The 18,969-nt window shown below is 37.3% G+C and overlaps 1 protein-coding gene across 16 annotated transcripts in view; it reads left to right on the top strand.

Moving 5' to 3' along the window:
- ROBO2 (roundabout guidance receptor 2) overlaps window positions 1-18,969 on the top strand; it is a 1,122,909-nt gene that overhangs the window by 389,835 nt on the left and 714,105 nt on the right. The gene's annotated exons all lie outside the window — the stretch shown is intronic.

Raw genomic sequence — 18,969 nt, 5'->3', positions numbered from 1 at the left:
TTCCTGGTTCTCTTCCATGCAACACAGATTACCCATGCCCATTTTGCTGCAAACCCACAGCTTTGCCGGTATTGCAGTGGTACGTAGCCCCTTTCTGCTTTCTCTGGCAGAAAGGAGTACCTAGACATGCTCTATATAGATGAATACCACTTCCTGATAGGCATTATCCAGTACTCCATTCAGGACGGCAGCCTTAGAGTCTTAACTTATTCTCTCAAATATTTTTTTTCTCCGTGGATTTTGCTGTTCTTGAGGATACACCAACAGCTGAGATGCAGCTGAAGCTGATGGCCTTAGGCTGCCCTGCATTAGCTTCTTAGGCATAGTCATTCAACTATGGGGTCAGGCCTCAAGTACAAAACAGATCTTCACCACAGAGGAAGAAAGGAAAAGGCTGGAACCTTTAGAAGGAAGTTGCTCTTTATTCACTTCATCTGTTTTTAGCATGTTTTCTGCCCTATCCCAGCAGACACAAATGTAGGGGCATTCCCTGCCTTGCACATAGGCTATTTTGTAATGTCTTGTGGAGAGAAAAGCGTAGGCAAACTCTCCACTAGGTTCTTTACAGCCCCATACTCTGTGACGCTTGTCCATGCATTTGCCATGGCAGACCTCTTTTTAGGCAGCTTCTCAGCTACAAGCTGTTTCTTGGCCCTCCGAAAAGATTAATTAACTGTGTGACCTCTTTTGGACCTTAAACTGTTTTGATGAAAACAGTAAAGCATTTGGGGAAGGGCTTTAAATAGTGTCTCAGAAATTACTCTTACACAAACAAGCTGTGTCCAGATCAATATTTGAACTGAGATACCAAGGCTGAAATGGCTGAGCCGGAACCAGGAATCCAAGAATCCCTCCCCCCCGCCCCCCCTAAAAAGAGGCAGCTCCGTATCATGTGAAGTAGAATTTTGTTGCTCTAGTCTGTCTCTCAGTGGAATGACCTTTCCCCACTACTAAAACACTGCTACAAAGAAATGAAATTCTATTGTTCCCTACTTAGAGAACTCTTGAACTACTTGAGACATTTAACCTGATGTTTAAGACTTCAGGATTGTGTTGGAATATCAAATGAAGTTCCACTCCATTTAACAGAAACATTCATGTTTAATTAAAATTCACAGATAGCTAGAAACATGCACATATTAACTATCCACGACACTCAAAATGTTACGGAATTAAGGCTGGGTTTAATCCTATTTGAACCTTCGGCAGTCTTCTTTCTCTGCAATGTATGCAGAGAAATATATGCAAAGTAATGCTGTCTTTTTGATTGTTCATTCTCTAAAAAGTATCTTTGTACATCTAGTGATAAGTCGTATTTTACCAAAACTGATTTTTGTAACATCATACACTTACGTAGATAAAGTTGGTTTGTGAGAGTTTATACAATCCAAACAGGCAAGAACGAACACATGGTATTTTGTCTCATCAGTAAAATGTAATGTGTCCTTTGCCGTTCTAGTGGAATTGGTTACTGTTATATAGCTTGCAATTTTCCTCTCTTTATTTTATTTTTTGATCAAATTGTGACATTTATTAACAAAGGGTTTGGCTTCATCTCTCTACAGCTTGCTTTCTAGGGAACTCACACTATACTTTAAACTCTGTTTTCAAGAAGATATAAAATATGCATGCATTCCTTGGCAAAGCACCGTTCAATTGCAAAAGCTATCGTAGTAACCAAGTGATGGATTAGTTCCATGAAAGTACCAAATCAGATAAAATGACAAGAACTCATGCAAATTTGTTAAAAATAAAGGGGCTTTTTTTGAAATAATAATAAAAAATCTTTATCTGAAAATATAATGTGCCCTTAGGACATGATATTGGATATTGCTACATGAATTAAATTTCAGAATGACAGGATAATTAATGTAATAACTCCTTCCTCATAAACAGCTCCAAAGGTATGAGGAGGTGTTTATAGGAGAAATGTATTTCCATCAGCTTTAGTCCTGTAGGGCAAAACCAGGGGTAATACATTTAGGAAGAATTTATTTTCCTTGCTGCCACCAAACATACAGTACACTAATTATTAGCACTTCCTTATTACTTCAAATGAGAACTACACCTGTTGACACAGTTGGATAGCATTATATGAAAAATAATATTGAATCTTGTTTTAGTGTTCTGGCTTAGTCATGTTTAATTATAATATGTGCTAGGTGCAGAGTTATCATTTAACTGATACCATTTAACTCGTTGACCCCGTACTGCCATACTTAGTGCTCTAAAATATCTTCAGCAACATCAGAACCCGTTTTACAGTTACTTGGCTTAAGCAAGCACCATCCACCTTTGGGGCAGCGGAAGGAAATTCAGAATTGCTGAAAAGGGAATAGTTTCTGCTTTGGAAGAGTGAGTGAGGCAAATGTGGCTTTCATCTCTGACTGAATTCATTGAGTGCTTTATGGAGTCAGCAGATGAAACAGGATAGAAAAAAAAACGTGCAGCACACTTAATTTCACTCTCCCTTAGATGAATCTTCTCAGGGTTTTTTGTTCATTTGCTTGTTCCAAATTGTGGTCTCAAAAATGATCAAAATAAAACTTCTCCACCTCCAAAAAGTGAAGTCAACAGAAATGGTGCAAATTTGGAGGTATTTGCCTCACTCGGCTTTGAAATAGAATCTCAAGTGCTGTACTGATAGGAGTAGAGTGTCTTCCCAAATTCAAGTAGAAGTAAGCAGACTTTAGTTGTGGGTGTACATTCTGTCTGGTTTGGGGTTTTTTTTTGTTTGTTTGTTTTTTTTTATTTCCTTCATGATTTCACAATATAAGCTTCTGAGTAAATCCAGAACCAGCAAGGTAGAAATTTGTATTCCCACATGGGTGTCTGCAACTCCCACTGCTCACGTTCCGCCTGCCTGCCTGCCTGCCTGCCTGCCTCTCAGAGCAAACTCTGGTTTTAAGGATTTTAAGGGCTCCACCACCTGTGATAGCACAGATGCAGTCTGAGCAATGCACGCCCGTGGTAGCATCGGTGTGAGTGATTCTTCCTAGCAGGGAAGGCAAAGCCTGCTGCATAGGACATTGCAGCACACTAACTATTATCAGCTGCCAACACACTGGAGGCCAGCAGAAGCTGGCAAGCCAGATATGAGCAAAAAGTATATTCTCTGTGCCTTGATGAGAGGAAAGAGGAATTTCAAATTCCAGCTAGAGCTTGTGGGGTGGCTGACTGCCTAGAAAATGAACTAAATCAGTGCATATGTCATGTGCTTTCGCCTGGCCTTCTCTCTGGATGCCCCTCTAAGCTCTCGTGGGTCCAGAGTGGATGTGACAGATGGTTTAGACTGCAGTACCCAACTCACTCCAGGCAAACCTTCCTTGCCAAAGGCCAGTAGGCTCAGTTCTCCAGGTAGCTACTGCCGGTCTTAGGAAACGTGTAAGGAATTTGTAAATTAGGGAATTGAATATAATACCTGCAGCAGGCTTGCAAAATTTTTTGGTGTTTTTATTTTAATTTACAGATTTTTGCAATAAGCATCACATAAAATACTGCAGTTCATAAAAGACATTAATTCTGCTCTCTTAAGATGTTGTTTGTTCAAGAAAGATCAAATTGGATGCAGCAGCATCTGTTTATCAGTTCTGCTTTCATCTAATTTTACAGCTGGATTGTCTGAGCCACAAGAAGGTCAAATGATTTGCCCCAACTCTGCCTATGAATTTATGGCATATGTTTGACAATCAGAGCCCATATGCTTGCCAGAAGTGTGTTACACATTTTAAATGTATGGTTTAAAATAATGCCTTTTTTACTAGGAAAAAATATTGCTACTAAAGCGATATTTTTCTGTTGTGCTATATTAACAAGGATAAACTGATAACATTAATTTGTCACTAGACTTTTACTGACAGTAAATATTTTACTGATTTTTTTTTTTCTGCTGTAATCTTAGAAAAAAGTCTGTATTAAAATTTATGGCAAATGGCAAATTTTAATGCACAGCACAAAAGTCAATTTACTTCAAATTTAACTGTTGTATTTTGAATCCAAACCCAATATTTTTCAACATGGAGAAAGCAACCGTGAAATATTTCATATTTCATAGCCTTGCTTTTGGGAACCTTCTTACACACAATAAAACTGAAAAAGTGGCAGAATGTTTCTTTAACACGTTCTTTTTCCCTCTCTTCCCCATGCCACTCCACAAATGGAGAAGAAAACTAGAAAAGTGTAGAAAAGGGTTTCAAGCTATCAAATGTATTTTGAGAATTGATTCATCTACAGTGGCTTCCCATTTCAGGATTACGTAAACCTTATTAACTGGGCATGGGGACAGCCTTGCTGCTTACCTGGGGTCACTATGGTTGTCGGGCAACACGGGGTCTGTGGGGCCAGCAGTCACATCCTTAGCCGGCGAGCTGAGAAGCAGCGATGTGAGGACTTTCTCCAGCAACTATTAACAGGGTTACCTTGTCCACAGCCAATGATCTGGGAATAACTTTAACCTAAAATCCTGTCATCCTGACCACATGGGGCTTGGATTACGCTAGCTGACTTGTTCTGAACGGCAATTCATAATCTCAAGAATTGTTGTGGCAGTTAGTACTGGGCTAAGCTTTACCCTTCCATAGATATCATTGGCTTACAGGTTTATACTCTATACTATCTTATGTACACAGGAATATATATATATATATATGCATATAAAAATTTTTCAAGCTACTGGAGAACTATGCCACTGATAGCTCTTTTTTAAAGAATTTTTTTCCCATCTTTTTCAAAAATATTTCTCAAATCAGCTGAACTTGGTTTCCTCTTCGGAACAACTGGTTTTACAGCAAGTACAATGTGACAAGTTCATCAGGGTTCAGCAAATGTCAGTTCTAGCCATGGTCCCCATTTCCCTCTGACCTGAAAAATGGTGGCTTTGGAAGAGTATTTTGAAATGCTCTCAGTGAGTTTGGTACCACTGAGAAGTACTTCACTGTATCCAAACTCGGGTAGACTAACTGGGTCAATGGTGTGTACTGAACCAACTTTCACTCACAAAAAAACCCACCAAAAATACCCCAATTCCCCCCTGTGTATATCATTACATAGAGAGATATCTCCTGTCCCCCAAAAGGATTACTACTGTTAGAATTTGGAAGGTCTTACTGCCATCAACCCTACACTTTAAATTGTATGCTGCTGTGTTGGGATTGAAGTTCTGAGGTGTCATGAGACTGTTAACACCTATGCCAATATTACAGGTATAGTGTATCACAGTAAATCTTCCTCTGCTCTGTACTGGCTGCAATTTGGCTACTCTATACTGTCTGCAAATGGATGTGCAAGGTGGTTTGGCTCAAAAGATCATCTGTTTAGCTTGTTGTCTTATATTCCTCTTTATGGAGGTGATTGGCATTGCTGGCACCCTTCATAATTTTAAATTTATCTCAACACATACAAGTACATGCTAATCATCTCCAAATACTCAGTACACTGTGACTCTAAAGCTGTAAGGGACAGTGAAGCAGTAGTTACCCGGAGGTGTGCAGGGACTGGAGCTCCTCTTTATAGAGCTCTTTAGGAGGGACTTTTCTGTAACCAGGTTTAGCATGCCCCACTGAAAAACAAAAAAAAAGTTAACTTTCTAATTAGAAGTATAAAACCAAGATTTTCTCTGTGCTGGGACCCCCACATAGTGATTTATACTTTTTTTTAATAGGAATTGAGACTTTTCAGCCCTTTTCTAGAAAACGCAACAGTTGCTGCTCAAAAATGGGCATATTCTTTTTCAACACATGAACATTATTCAAAAACAATTATAACATAAGGTTACATACATTTTCTTCTTTAGGCAAGCTGTTACCTGATGAATACTTCAGAGACCCTCAAATTTCCTTTAAGTACTAGATACTCAGTTTGATACTTTGGTATTTAATTGAGGTGTCATACTTGCTCCTTAAGTAATAAGAACATTGTCACTCAGAATATTCAGTATTTCACGTTGTTCCATTATCATATGATTAGTTCCCATTTAAGTGGTGATTTAAAAAATCTGACTATAGAAAACTTTCTCGTTTTGCTTTCAAAGATGTTTGCATGCTTAAAAATATTAAAATCCCTATTTATTTTTTCTTTAAATTAAGGTTTTTTAGTAAAAACAATGAAGTAAATTCCTGTTATACGTTGGACTAGGCATATTCTATCAAACTCCACTAAATGTAAATGTAACTGCAAATCCTTTGAAGTCAAGTGCTGTAGATAGGCTGGTCTTTCAAAGGAAGGTGTTGAAGTTGCTGAGACCACATTTTTAAAAGCTCTCCAGGAAGAGCATCTTAAGGTAATCTTACAAAAAAATCATGTTTGAAGGTGATTTGGGGTCACTTGGTGAGGCTGGAGCTATTTTCAGATATTTGCGTTTTAATCTGCTTGACGTGAAGATGTGGAGTGAATCATTGCTTTGATATCAGGGCAGAAGAATTTCTCCGTAATACCTGCTGATCCCTCACCATTCCCCTCAGCTATCTCTATGTGTTTAAAATACAGTGTCATTCAAGGTTTATTTCTTAGTCGTATCTACCCCATGATTTAAAAAATAGTTATACCACACAACAGATCTAGTAATTTTTTATATACATCTTCATGGACTCTTGAAATTACATATAAGACTGATATTGAAAGTTGCAAGTAATTTAGAAAAAAATTTTCACTAATGTGTTGTATGCTTATTTCCAGATCACATTATAAAAGAAAGGGCTATGTTACTATTTTTAAATTACAATTTTAAGTATTATAAACTTAAGTATATTAAGCAAATTAAATGGTTTGAATTTTGAGATGAGAGAAGAGCTTATCATGGGAGCTGCAGTTCTTTAATTCCAAGAGCCAGAGCAATTGAGATATAGGCTCCATTTAATTAGAAATTATGAGATGGATAAATTGAGAAGAATAGAAGGATTTCCTTTCCACTTATCCATTTCTAATAAATATATGTTTTGACAGCAATAATACTGTCTTAAATAGTTAATGTTACATGAAGCTTCCATCTTATTTGTGTGGGCTGTTCCCACTACATTGAGGAGCCTCTGAAATGTCAGCTAGAACAAGGATCTATGCTGGATTCAACCAAGATGGAAATGGAAAATTCATTTTAATACTCTTGTGAGAAAATCCATAACATTGTTCTTCCCCATGAGCCTGCATGAGCTTTCCTTCAAACTTTTCTCCTGCCAATTCATCAAATACTTTCTCTGAAAGACCCAAAGTGCTATTCTGAAACCAGAGATCTCCAGCCTCGCTAATCTTGGCAAACCTTGCCTTTCATTTTGCTCCTTTGTAATGGGCTACACATCTGAGCAATATAAAGGAGTTCTGTAGGAAAGCTATATAAGATTTCTGATGTTGGGAATTATATTTTTTTCTGGAAATGTAATTTGTAGTTTGCTTCCTAAAATATACTGAGTGGATTTAGACTGTGCCTGAGAACTGTCTAAACCTGCCAACATCTCTCCAGTACCACTGCGGCAAATATCAGTGCACCTATAACAGTGCTATTGGCATCTGTGGGTGTACTATAAGAGCCTTTAATACACTTAATCCAGCAGATGGTATGCCTGCATAACTACATACATGACACAGAGAAAACCTGCGTGCCAGAAGAAGATCTACAAGAATCTAAGAAGTACTAAAGTGCTCAGCTGCCAGTGGTGACCATCTCTGCTAAGCCATCTTTTATCTCTCATTTGTGATACAGAAGGAAAACCTAAAAATCTTCTTTCTCGGAAATTTAAAACACAATGCCAAAAAATCTTGGATTCAATGATACAGGATTGGGTTTTTCCCTTCCCTTCCCTTCCCTTCCCTTCCCTTCCCTTCCCTTCCCTTCCCTTCCCTTCCCTTCCCTTCCCTTCCCTTCCCTTCCCTTCCCTTCCCTTCCCTTCCCTTCCCTTCCCTTCCCTTCCCTTCCCTTCCCTTCCCTTCCCCTTCCCCTTCCCCTTCCCCTTCCCCTTCCCCTTCCCCTTCCCCTTCCCCTTCCCCTTCCCCTTCCCCTTCCCCTTCCCTTCCCTTGGCATATAAATATCTTTTACTTCTTTCCTCCACACAGATTGTTTCAATATTTTTTTCTTTCCTTTGCCTTATCAACCTTCTCCTTACCTGTTACTTGCCAAATCCCTTCTGTAACACGCCTTCTTTCTTCCATCAGACCACCCACCTTTTCCTTTCGAGGATGGGACAACCAACACACATTTAACTAAAATCTAAGCAGCTGCTGTCAGAGGACAACTCTTTCTCTTAAGGATACTGCAACAATGAAGGCCATAAACATTTACTGTTGGATGATATCCCAGCTGTGAAAAGTGTTTCTAGCACATGCAGGATTGCACAGGTTGCAGAGGTTTCTTTTAAAAATCCACAGATTAGCACTGACCGTCTGATTTGAGAGGATGATGTGATGAACAAGTACTTTTAATATGATTTTACTGCAGAGGGGATGAACAGTTTTATTTTTATTCGTGCTTATGAGGCGCTAAGAAATAGTCCCATAGGTAAACTCTTAAACTATTTAACTCAACAAGTAGCATGGCAAGAGATATCCTAAATACATGCATCAGAGGGACGTCTGCCCTGCCACAGAAATCCTCTGCAGAACTACTCGTTTCAAGTTAAGAGAAATTGGTTACAAAATACACAAAACGAAATGTATTTGTGATGATATGATGATGGTGTCCCCTTTCAGCCAAATACTTAGAGTCACTGCCTTTGCACTGCAGCTACTTGAATTCCACTGGCACTACCACCCAACTTCTTCATATAAACCATAATGATGTGCCTGTTTTCCCAAGGAAAAGGCAAAGAAACATGTACCAGGGATCTTTAATGAGTCTCTTTGACTTATTTTCAGAACTCTTTAATACTTCTGCCTTGACAGTCTCTGAAAATGAGTGGTAATTAGCCTTCTAGGTTGGCAGGAAATTGCCATATTGATCATCTCTGGGAACACTGTATATAGAAAGGAAGAGAAAACCATAGAAATAAATGTTTACGTGCATTGTTGGGGTTTTGGGCAGTTCATTTTCTGGTTTTTAACTTGAAGAATTATTAATATTGGGGTAAACACAGATGAACAAAATGTATTGCTACCAATTTAGACATTTAGAAATAGCTTTTACTACCACTAGTGCAAATCCAATAAAATCTCCTGAAAGCAGCTAAGACTGCTTTTAAGTAAGACCACTTAAGGCTTGGTTGTAAAGGAAATATTGCTCTTTAAAAATGTAAAACAAATCCTCCTAACAGGACTTTTCAAGTTAAGCTATCTCTAAATAAAAGATGATGAGGTATTTAAAGAGTTTCTTAGTTCGCATTACATGCATAATTCAGGACTGAATGTTGAAAAGGGAGTAAAAATATGAAAGGCTTCAGCAATATATCTCTGCAATTCTATATGGTTTGTCTGGAAGGTTTAATCAGCACAGAGAAGCTGAAATGTAACCAGGGAAGTATTTTGGATTATACTGATTTTAAGGTCTTAAAAAATCACCAATTCTTCAAAAACGCTTCCAGTATATAACAGCCCCTATTTCAGGATTTGCTACTTTGTGATATGTAAGAAAGATTATAGTAGCCTGGGCTAAAGCAGATGATGGTTTGCGATGGCCATTCCTGGTGTCATTGCATAATTCTGTGAGCCTGACTTTGTGATGACTTTTAAAAATCAAATAACCGTGGAAGACATCCTGGATGTCTTCCAGGCTTATGTTACATATATATATCCATATTGGTCTCTGAAATGCAAGCGTTTATTGAGGAATACCTTGTAAAAACCTGTTGTAGCCTTGCTATGTTATTAATGATGGGATTTATCTAGGTGTTTGAGACCAGAACTGGGCCCATCATTCCTAATGTTGCAGACTGTGAGGGCATGAATGATGTACGTTTTCAGCAGCTGTCACTTGAAAGCGGTACTGTTATAATGAGGAAGATGAAAACTCTCATATCTTGAGAAAGAGCAGGAAAGAATAAAAAAATTAATTATCATTTTTGTAAACTAAAGTTGCTTTTCTAAACATCTCAGTAATTATTTTTAATATGGTGAGCCTTCAATCAGTATGTTCTTTTTAGGGCATGAGATACGTAATATACAAACATGTTAAAGGGACATTTTTTGCTTCTACAGAATTACAATAAACACAATTTGTGTTGCACTCTTTTTTTGTGGCTGTGGAAAGTCTCAGGACCTCAGAAAGGACAGTGGCTATTTGAACTGCATTTCAATAAATTTGCTTGGATATTATGGTTTATTGGAAAAATACCATCTCTGTAGACAGAATGCATCGCAATAGGAGTCCTGCTCCACATTTTATGCTGAATAGGCTATGCTCCTACTCTTCCTGTTAATAAGGAAAAAAAGTACTTTTGTGATTTCAGAGAATTACGTGAAGCAGCCTGCTGTTAAGTGTTTTTCTCCTGTGGACTGTGCTATTTTGTCTTTTCCTGGTTGCATGAAGCTACATCTGTCACCGCATCTACTGCTGTTCTGCAGTTTATGTGTTGTTACTGGATCTGTTGCTTCCTGGGTTGAGCCAAACTAAGCAAAACCAGAGTCAAGTCTCAATAAAAGTAAAATAAAGCGACTTCCAAGTTACTGGCGATAAATGTGTTAATGTCCAGTTACCTTGAGGCACAACTGCATTTGACACCAGAACGTTTAGCTGGTACTTTCATCTTCTATTTGAATAAATATTTGAATGTATAATTTTCAAAATATTATGGTGCTTTGTAGTGTCAATAATATTTCAAATATCAATGGACAGAGGTCATTAGATAGAAGTGTAATGATTTTGGGTGTCCCTGGAAAGGATGGGCATTACGATCTAAATGGGGTATAGGAGATGCTTTTTCCTGAGAAATCATGAAACTTTAATACAAATGCTGCATTATACTGATGTAGTATAAAACACTCTAATACAAGAGGGAGATGGGAGGACATTATCTGTTATGAATGCAGTGAAAATTGCTCAGTTATGGAAAATTAATGAGACCCCCTGTAGCCAAAGAATTGGGACTTAGTACATTTTAACCTTCCTTTCAGCTTCTACAAAGATAAATTGTTCTCTGACTTGTGTAGTTCTCAATTAGTTACTTTTGAGCATATGCTTTAGTCTTTTTCTGAGCTATTTTAAAATTTTATAATAGAGCACTATAAATGCAGCCATGCATTCCATAATTTTTAAAGAAGTAACTTAGTCTTTGAAAACTTGGAATGAAAATGTGGGTGGGAAAGGAGAAACCATGAGATGAGATGGCCTTTCTATGAGAAGAGTGAATGGACATCTTCACCTACAAGCAAAAGAAATTTGACTCACTTTGTGGGGCTGGAGGTGATGTAGACTGTACCTTTTTAAAAAGGGGATGTGAATTAATGGTTAAGGTTCTTGATTAATTGAATTGATGACAGTTTTTCTATACCTGTAACTCTCCCCATCCTAGGCATAATATAGTAAGTTTTTCTTAAATTTTTGGAGCCTGAACTGGCATTTGTCTTAGTCCTCTTGCTCTTGTCCTTGGAAGTTTTCTCTAGTCCTATTAATTTCATGCAATGAAACAGTATTTAAGTGGTCCTCTAAATTAAATATTCCTAATATCTGTTCTTGTTGTTAGAAGGCTGGAACTCACTGTATATCCCATTTTGCAAGGCGCTTTGTTAGAATTGTAAACTGTGTAACAACTATTCTTATGTTCTGGAACAAAAATTTTGCAAAAAGCAGCAGCAGACATGTTAAACAGATTTTTCAGGAGATGTAAGGGATTAAGAAATTGAGGTTTATGGTACATTTATGGATGTGCATATTGTGCCATGTGTAGATTACTGACTTTTTTTCCCCCTCCATATTTGAGCTTTGCAGATTAAGACTGCCTGTATAATAACACATTTCAAAGATTCATATGAAAGTAAGCTTCCATGGAATTCAGTGCTAAAGGCTCAGACCTAAATTTGGAATTAGCTTTTGTTGCTATGGGAACATACACTTCATTTAGTTCTGAAAGAAAAAGAATATACAAATTTATGATAAAAAATAACACTATTAGTCCACTTGGTGGGGCAGGAGGCACTAGAAATAACTATGTAATCTGGGCATATAATATCTCCCTGTTGTGTACAGCATGATTACACTGGAAAAAATCTCCTTGTCAGTTTATTCCTCTATCATAATCTTTTTTTTCTGTAAGTTCACATTTGTTTGCATTGTAAAATCAGAAATTGCACATAAATAAGTGGTTTAGTCATTATTTGCCTTTGTAAGGCATCACTGGGGACGTCTATTAATTCTCAGATGATTATCTTCATTTCTTTGCCTTTCATAAAGTTTTGTATGAAGCCTAGATCTCAGCATGTTTCTATTCAGCTACGAAAGAGTAAAGGGGAGAAATTTGATGTTGCAATTGAATTTATTCCAAGACACTACTAATATGAATATGAAAGTGAGTTCTGCTGCTGACTCCTGGGTTTGCTTTTCTGCTTGAGAGACAAGTTTTGCTGACTGTGAAGGAAGTGGTGGCAAATGTCTCGCAATTAGACTTTCCTTCCTTGGAGAGTGATAGAACTGTGGACAGGTTTTTCCACATTCTTTGCTGCATTCTTCCCAATTTCTTTTTTTAAATCTCTATTATTTCATGGATAGCTTCAGCTTGAAAATTTATCTGTGGAGCATTATCCAGAAAAATACTGTTTGTTTTAAGCCCCCAAAGGTCCTAAAATGAAATGAAATGCACTTTTTGTATGAAAGTTATTATATGATTTCTTATGGTTGTGGGTGCTATGACCACCAACCTGTCCTCTGTGTGGCAAAGAATTCACATGAATTTACATTCAAATGTAAGTAATGCAAATTTATGCTGCCTTTCATGTGCAGCATTTGTGCAGTTTCATCCTGATATTTATTCTCCTCTGTCTCTAAAACTTGATTTGATTTTCAGGTTTAAATGGACATGCAAATGTAAAGTGAAATACAATAGAAATTGCAACTATCATGTGATCTCCCAGTGAAACCCTAAAGAGGTGCACTTTTTATAATATTTTGTTGCAAAAATGCTCTCTAACAATAACTGCTGCTTCGGGCTGCTTCAGGCACGCTGTTATTAATGCCTTTTAACAAATCCCAAATAATATCTGCCCTTTCCAGGAGATGTGTATAAAAAGAGAGAGCAAGAAACAGCAAAATCAGTAAAAGACGCAGACAAAATTTAACATAAAAGTGGCAGGACACAGAGGCTAAGTGATCTCTCACTTCATCTCTGTGATTGAGAGGAAGTATGAGCAAAATGCTATTCATCTTTTGGGAATTCCTAGCATGATCCAGCAAGGTCCACTTTTCTCACATGATTTCTGCTTTTGCCGTAAGCAGTTAATGTTGCTTTTGTTGAAATGCTGCCATTATCATTTAATCATCAACTATGTAAAGTGCTGTGCCTACTCAGTGCAGGGATCATTCCTTGGCCTAGTGACAAACAATTTAAGCGGTGGTTATGCTTCATTCTTTCAAATAAAATCCTTTTCCAATAAATGAACTGGTGAAATGTTTCACTTAAGAAAAAAAAAAACCAGCATTTTATTTTGCTGTGGATTGTATGAAAATGGCCCCAAAATTTTTAATGTTTTTCTAAATGATACTAATGCATTCTACTTCTATTGCCTCTCCGAAAGCTCACCTGCTGAACCACTGTACTCAGGTTGCACTCAATTCTTCACCAAAGGAAAAAGAAATAGTTTGGTATTCTACAGTGAGGTATGTCTAAATTGCATTTTGTAAGCATTACACTGTCCTGGTTTGAGGTAGAACAGAACCAACTTTCTGTTCAGTAATTTTACTTTTTAGCTAGGCCTCTTCTAACTCTCTGAAAGTAACAGCATATTGCGCAGAAAACTGTTCACTCTCAGAGTGATAAGACCAATGTTTACAGTTAGTGCCAAGGAATGGTACGCAGAGAGGCTCCTGCTTATACTTACTGCTATAACAACCAAGGTCAGCTAATTTCGTTATTTGCCCCGTTGGAGAGTTGGAAACAGAAAAGCGTAGAGGGGTCCCACCTGCAGGGAGGAGGGGACAGGACAGGTGACCCAAAAGTGACCAGCAGGGGTATTCCATCCCATCTGCCCCATGTTCAGTATAAAAGCTGAGGGATCAAAGGGTCAGATCCCTCTTTCTTCAATGGCCAACGTCCGAGGAGGACCCTGTCTGTTCATCTGCCTTTGATCCTGATCCGTGCATTCCTGACTCCAGATCTGGAATCCAGTTCCCACCTGTCCCTGAGTCCAGTCTGGGACTTCCCCAGTGCCTGATGGTGATGTCATCCTGGGATCTTAATACAGTTTTGTATATACTGTATCTATTTCATTATTTCCTTTATATTTTATTATTAATATTTCATTAAAGTAGTTCAGTTTCTTCTAAACTCATAAATCCCTTTACCTCTTCTCCTCCTCTCCATGTGCAAGAGGTAGGGGGAGAACATCTGTTGCCAGCCATTGGCCAATTTGGCCAAAACCATGACAATATCATCTTAATATGTGTGATTGTAATTGAAAGAACGTGGTAGTGGCTGTTTGAGAAACCTGTAAACCAAGTCCATCATCACTGTGGAAGAGAGATGAGTATCTGGTATTTCTCATACATGTACAATCCAGAATAGAGTGATATGTGCCTACAGTAGCACTTCAGTTCCCAGCAGAGGCTTCCTCTTGAAAAAAAATATTTCCCAATTGTCTCACTGTCTTTCAGCCTGCTTTGCAAAGCAGTGTTGGACCACATGAATGGGGGTCCTTCCAGTAGTCCCGGAATATCCACAGGACCAGACTAGAGCTCATCTTAGTATAATGCCCTGAAATGCTTACGGTGTGCTCTATGGGGCCTTGGCATCAGTCACTTTGCTGCAGAAATCCTTTCCTGCGGACCACCCTGATTGCTATTGCAGGCATGCCTTGTGTCATCTGAGATCTACCACACCTTTCATCTCCCCAGTTGCTCTGTATACATTTTATACCTAATTTACAGGTTTCAGATTTACGTCCTTTTTGTTAGGTTACTCCACAGCTATTTTGTAACATTTCTGTGCGTGCATATGTAGATACATGAGCTCATGGACGTGTGGACAGTCTTAATAGCGGGCAATCACACACAGACATTGCCTTTCGCAGTTCATGGATGCAATATCCTCTTTCCATCAGCATTATGCAGAATCTCAATTCATATCTATTATTTCTTAGGGGACAGCAGGGGAAGGGCAGCAGATATCTCTCTACTTACTAATTTTTAGGGAAATGGTTGCTCCCTGACAGTTCTTACCTATCTGTATCAACCAATAAATCTCTCACCATTTAATGATTCTGTATTATATTCCTTATTTTAGCTCTTGGATAGAAAACTCTTGCCTCTGCCAAAACATAGAATAAGAGAGAGAGTACAGTTGGCAATGGGAGAGACTAAAATGGTAAATACAATTAGTTTCTGATGCTTATCTATGAAATAAAGTGTTATTTTAAAAAAATGTCCAGGACTACTAATGTTGGCCTGGCAATAAATAGGCATACTTAAAGGAAACTTTTACTATTTTAATGATTGAGGAGGGGGTTTTGTGTAAACTTAAGTGTATTTTTCACTTTGAAAACTAATTTTTGTCTGATTTTCAGTTGATTACTTTAGTAAATCTTACTGTATTCATCTCAACGGGAAAAAAATTCACATTGATGTTACTGGAGTTTTGAGGCTATCTATAGGCATTTGCAAACAGAATGAAGCCTATCATTTTGGAAAAGTACTTGTATAGTTTCTATTTTTTAAAAAATATATCAGGGATAGAGAACTTTATAATTAAGCAAGTGAAATGTGAAATTGCTTACAAGATCTGGCCTGATTCGAATGGTGAAAAGACTACTTCTTACAAAGTCAGCTTTGCTAGTGTATTTTTTTATTTAATGTCTCACATCCATGTATGTGTAGGAAAAAAAAATCCATTTATGTGGTAATGGTTTCTGTATGGTGTTCTCCCCAACTTTGAAATCTGAGTGCCTGTGTTCTTTGACATTAGTCATGGGACATTGAGTCAACAGTGTTCCCAGTCTTGTTTTTGGGATGGTCATAAAACACGAAGGACACTTCAATTTAAACCAGTATAATGATTTAATGGAACCCATGCTTCATAGTCACCTGCATGAGCCAGGAATAAATTTTATTATCCCTATTAAGTAATTGGCTGTTTGTAGACTATTTTTCTTTCTTCAGAAATATCAGAAATTTTCTTCAGGTAGAAGTGGTGCTTCATCAAAATGATGTACAGTGGTACACAGTGGTATTTAGCACTTATTTATGTCTTGGCATCTCCAAGGGAAGGTGTAAGGAAGAAGAGGATGGAGAATGGAAGAGTCTTCAGGTACCCAGGTTGGGTGAGTCAGGTACAGGTCTCTACACTTACTTAACTAGAAGTATGAATGTGAACCTCATCTTCTATATTTCATATTGGTGGCATCTGTTGCCAGCAGGCTATAGGCTGTATTGTGTCATTTCTGGTGGATGGAAAACTGGAATAAACTTACTCACTCTAGCTCTGTGGTGGAGAGACGTACTATCAAGAAAAAGGGAAATGGTGAGCTTAAACTTTGGTTTCCTACACCTGTAGTTTATCAAGAAAATATTTAAAATTATTTGAGTCATCTTATAAATCTCAGGCCTTATTGGACAGTTCTGGAACTGGGGAATGAAAGGGAAGGAGGAACAGCAGTGGCAGTATTTTCATTCTTTTTTATTCTAAAGTATATCTTAGACCTGAAAATCCTATTTAGTAAACTGCAACTTTCTTAAAAAATAGTATATCAAATTATGTGAAATAATTCTGAATGTTTCACTTAGGAGTCTCTAACTCTTTCACAATAACTTCAGACGAAGTGTGTACTTGTATATACATACATACAATTGTTTACACAGATAAGTATAATTAACTATATACAAATATAAAGTATATAACTAACTATATGCATGCATAAAAATATGTTAACTATACATGTATGTGTCTGGAAATATAATTTCCAGCCCAACTTCCTGGTATTATGAGTGTCAACTAGTGAGTTCTAAGAAATCACTGTCCCCCATAAAACCATAGTGCTTACCCTTCAGTGGTGGAGGGATGGGAGTAAGTGAATGGGAACAAGTCCCCCTTACAACCCATACTGTGACCAAAGAATCTCTGCAGCATTTTGCTTTATGGCACACGGTTCCTCAGACTCCACAAGTTACTGTAGGCATAAAGTTAAGCTAGTGCTGCTGTCAGGTAGCAATGTCTTTGTTGACATAGTCAGAACAGCGGTTTTGCCAACAGTACATGTTGCAATATTAATTTAAATGAAAAGCCACTTTGACTATCTTTGTTCCTATAAAAATAATAATTTGGGGAAAAAAAATGTGTCCCTTTTCTTGTATGTATACTACGTAATAATAAAGAAGACAATTCATCTTTGTAAAACCTGTTCTTGTATCAAATGGGTAAAAGGTACCAGCATGGAACTGCATTCCTAAATGCTTGTTTGCAGTACTCATTCAATTTATTTTCCTGGAAATGTTTTGGGTTTTTTTCTTTTAAACTTGATCTTTATCCTGCAGTAAACGTTGAACACATGCATGGCTAATCAAAACATTCAGGCTTGCAGTAGTAAGAATAAAGAACCAAAGATCATTGTGGTGTCCTTTGCAATTGGCTACCTCATTTTTGCTGAGCTGAGCAAAAAATTGTCATTATTAATGATTAGAATTCCTGTTGGTTTGATTTGTTTTATTTTTTCTCTTGGCTTTTCCTGTGTGTCCACTGTTACTGGCTACTATTTGGAGTCCAGACAGCTGTGTATGTTCAGGAGTTTCTGACCTATCCAAGACATTTCTAGGACTCAGTGAAGATAATAATCAAGGGAATTAAAGAAATATTAATTATGATGGCATCAGCTAATATATTATAGAAATTAATTGAGCAAGGATTTGGCTTATTTTATAATGGAAGAGAGCATGTTTGATAAGCAACAACACAAATAAAATATGAGAATTAGGTTATATAAATCAATCAGCTTCTTTCTTCAGAGGTCATAAAATCTGAGGAAATTTTTTTCATGTTCAAAATGTTCATCTTCAGTTTTCTCCATGCACCCAAGATCAACATTTCCAGCCAAGCTTCTAAAGATAAAATATCCTACATTTTATGTATGCTTTGCTTGCAATAACAAATAATCTCTTCTCAGTACTGAGCCAGAACTTCAGATGGTTTAAATCAACACAGACTTCAATAAAACTGTGTTGATTTACTTTTTTTGCTATTAGATGTTTATGTAGAGGAAGCCAAGAAAAATCACTGGCCTACAGAAATTTAACACATTACCAAGTTACCAATATGTCAGAGTATTTCTTTGGAGCAGATCCCTCTGATTAGCAATAGGATCTAATTAATTTTACGGTTTCATTTTGTGGTAAATAAAGCAAAAATGACCACTTAGTATAACACTTCTCAAAAACATTTTGTGTGACTATCACATCGAAGAGAAGTCATGCAATGACAAGATTTTTGTTCAAATCCTGGTGTATGTGTATGTAAAGGATATGCCAATACAATTTAAGATTTTGTTTATTTATAGTTTGCATTGATAGTCTCACTCTCCTAAGATTAGTCAATTTTTATTGCACTCTGCTTCTCTCTCATGCATGGTCTTTCACAATCATCAGATGTGAAACTTCCTTATGAAGGAGTGGGTTGGCTTCTCTGAGAAGAGGAGGAGATAATCACCATCTTAGAAATATATTAAACAGTATCAAAATGGATGGGACCTTAATATTTTCAATATGTTTAATAGGAAGAGAAATATAAATGTTTGAATTCTTTCACTGAGTTGTTCAGGTGCATGAGACCACATGTTTGTGCTCCAAGTGTAGCTACTAAATGCAGTGGAGCAGGTGTATAACCTTTCAGGTTGCTATAATTGTTTGACTTAATTCACACTTT

This window comes from Larus michahellis, chromosome 1 (genome assembly GCF_964199755.1).
Source record: "Larus michahellis chromosome 1, bLarMic1.1, whole genome shotgun sequence".
Lineage (NCBI taxonomy): Eukaryota > Metazoa > Chordata > Aves > Charadriiformes > Laridae > Larus > Larus michahellis.
Note: the sequence above shows the minus strand (reverse complement) of the source record. Positions and strands in the feature narration are given on the sequence as shown.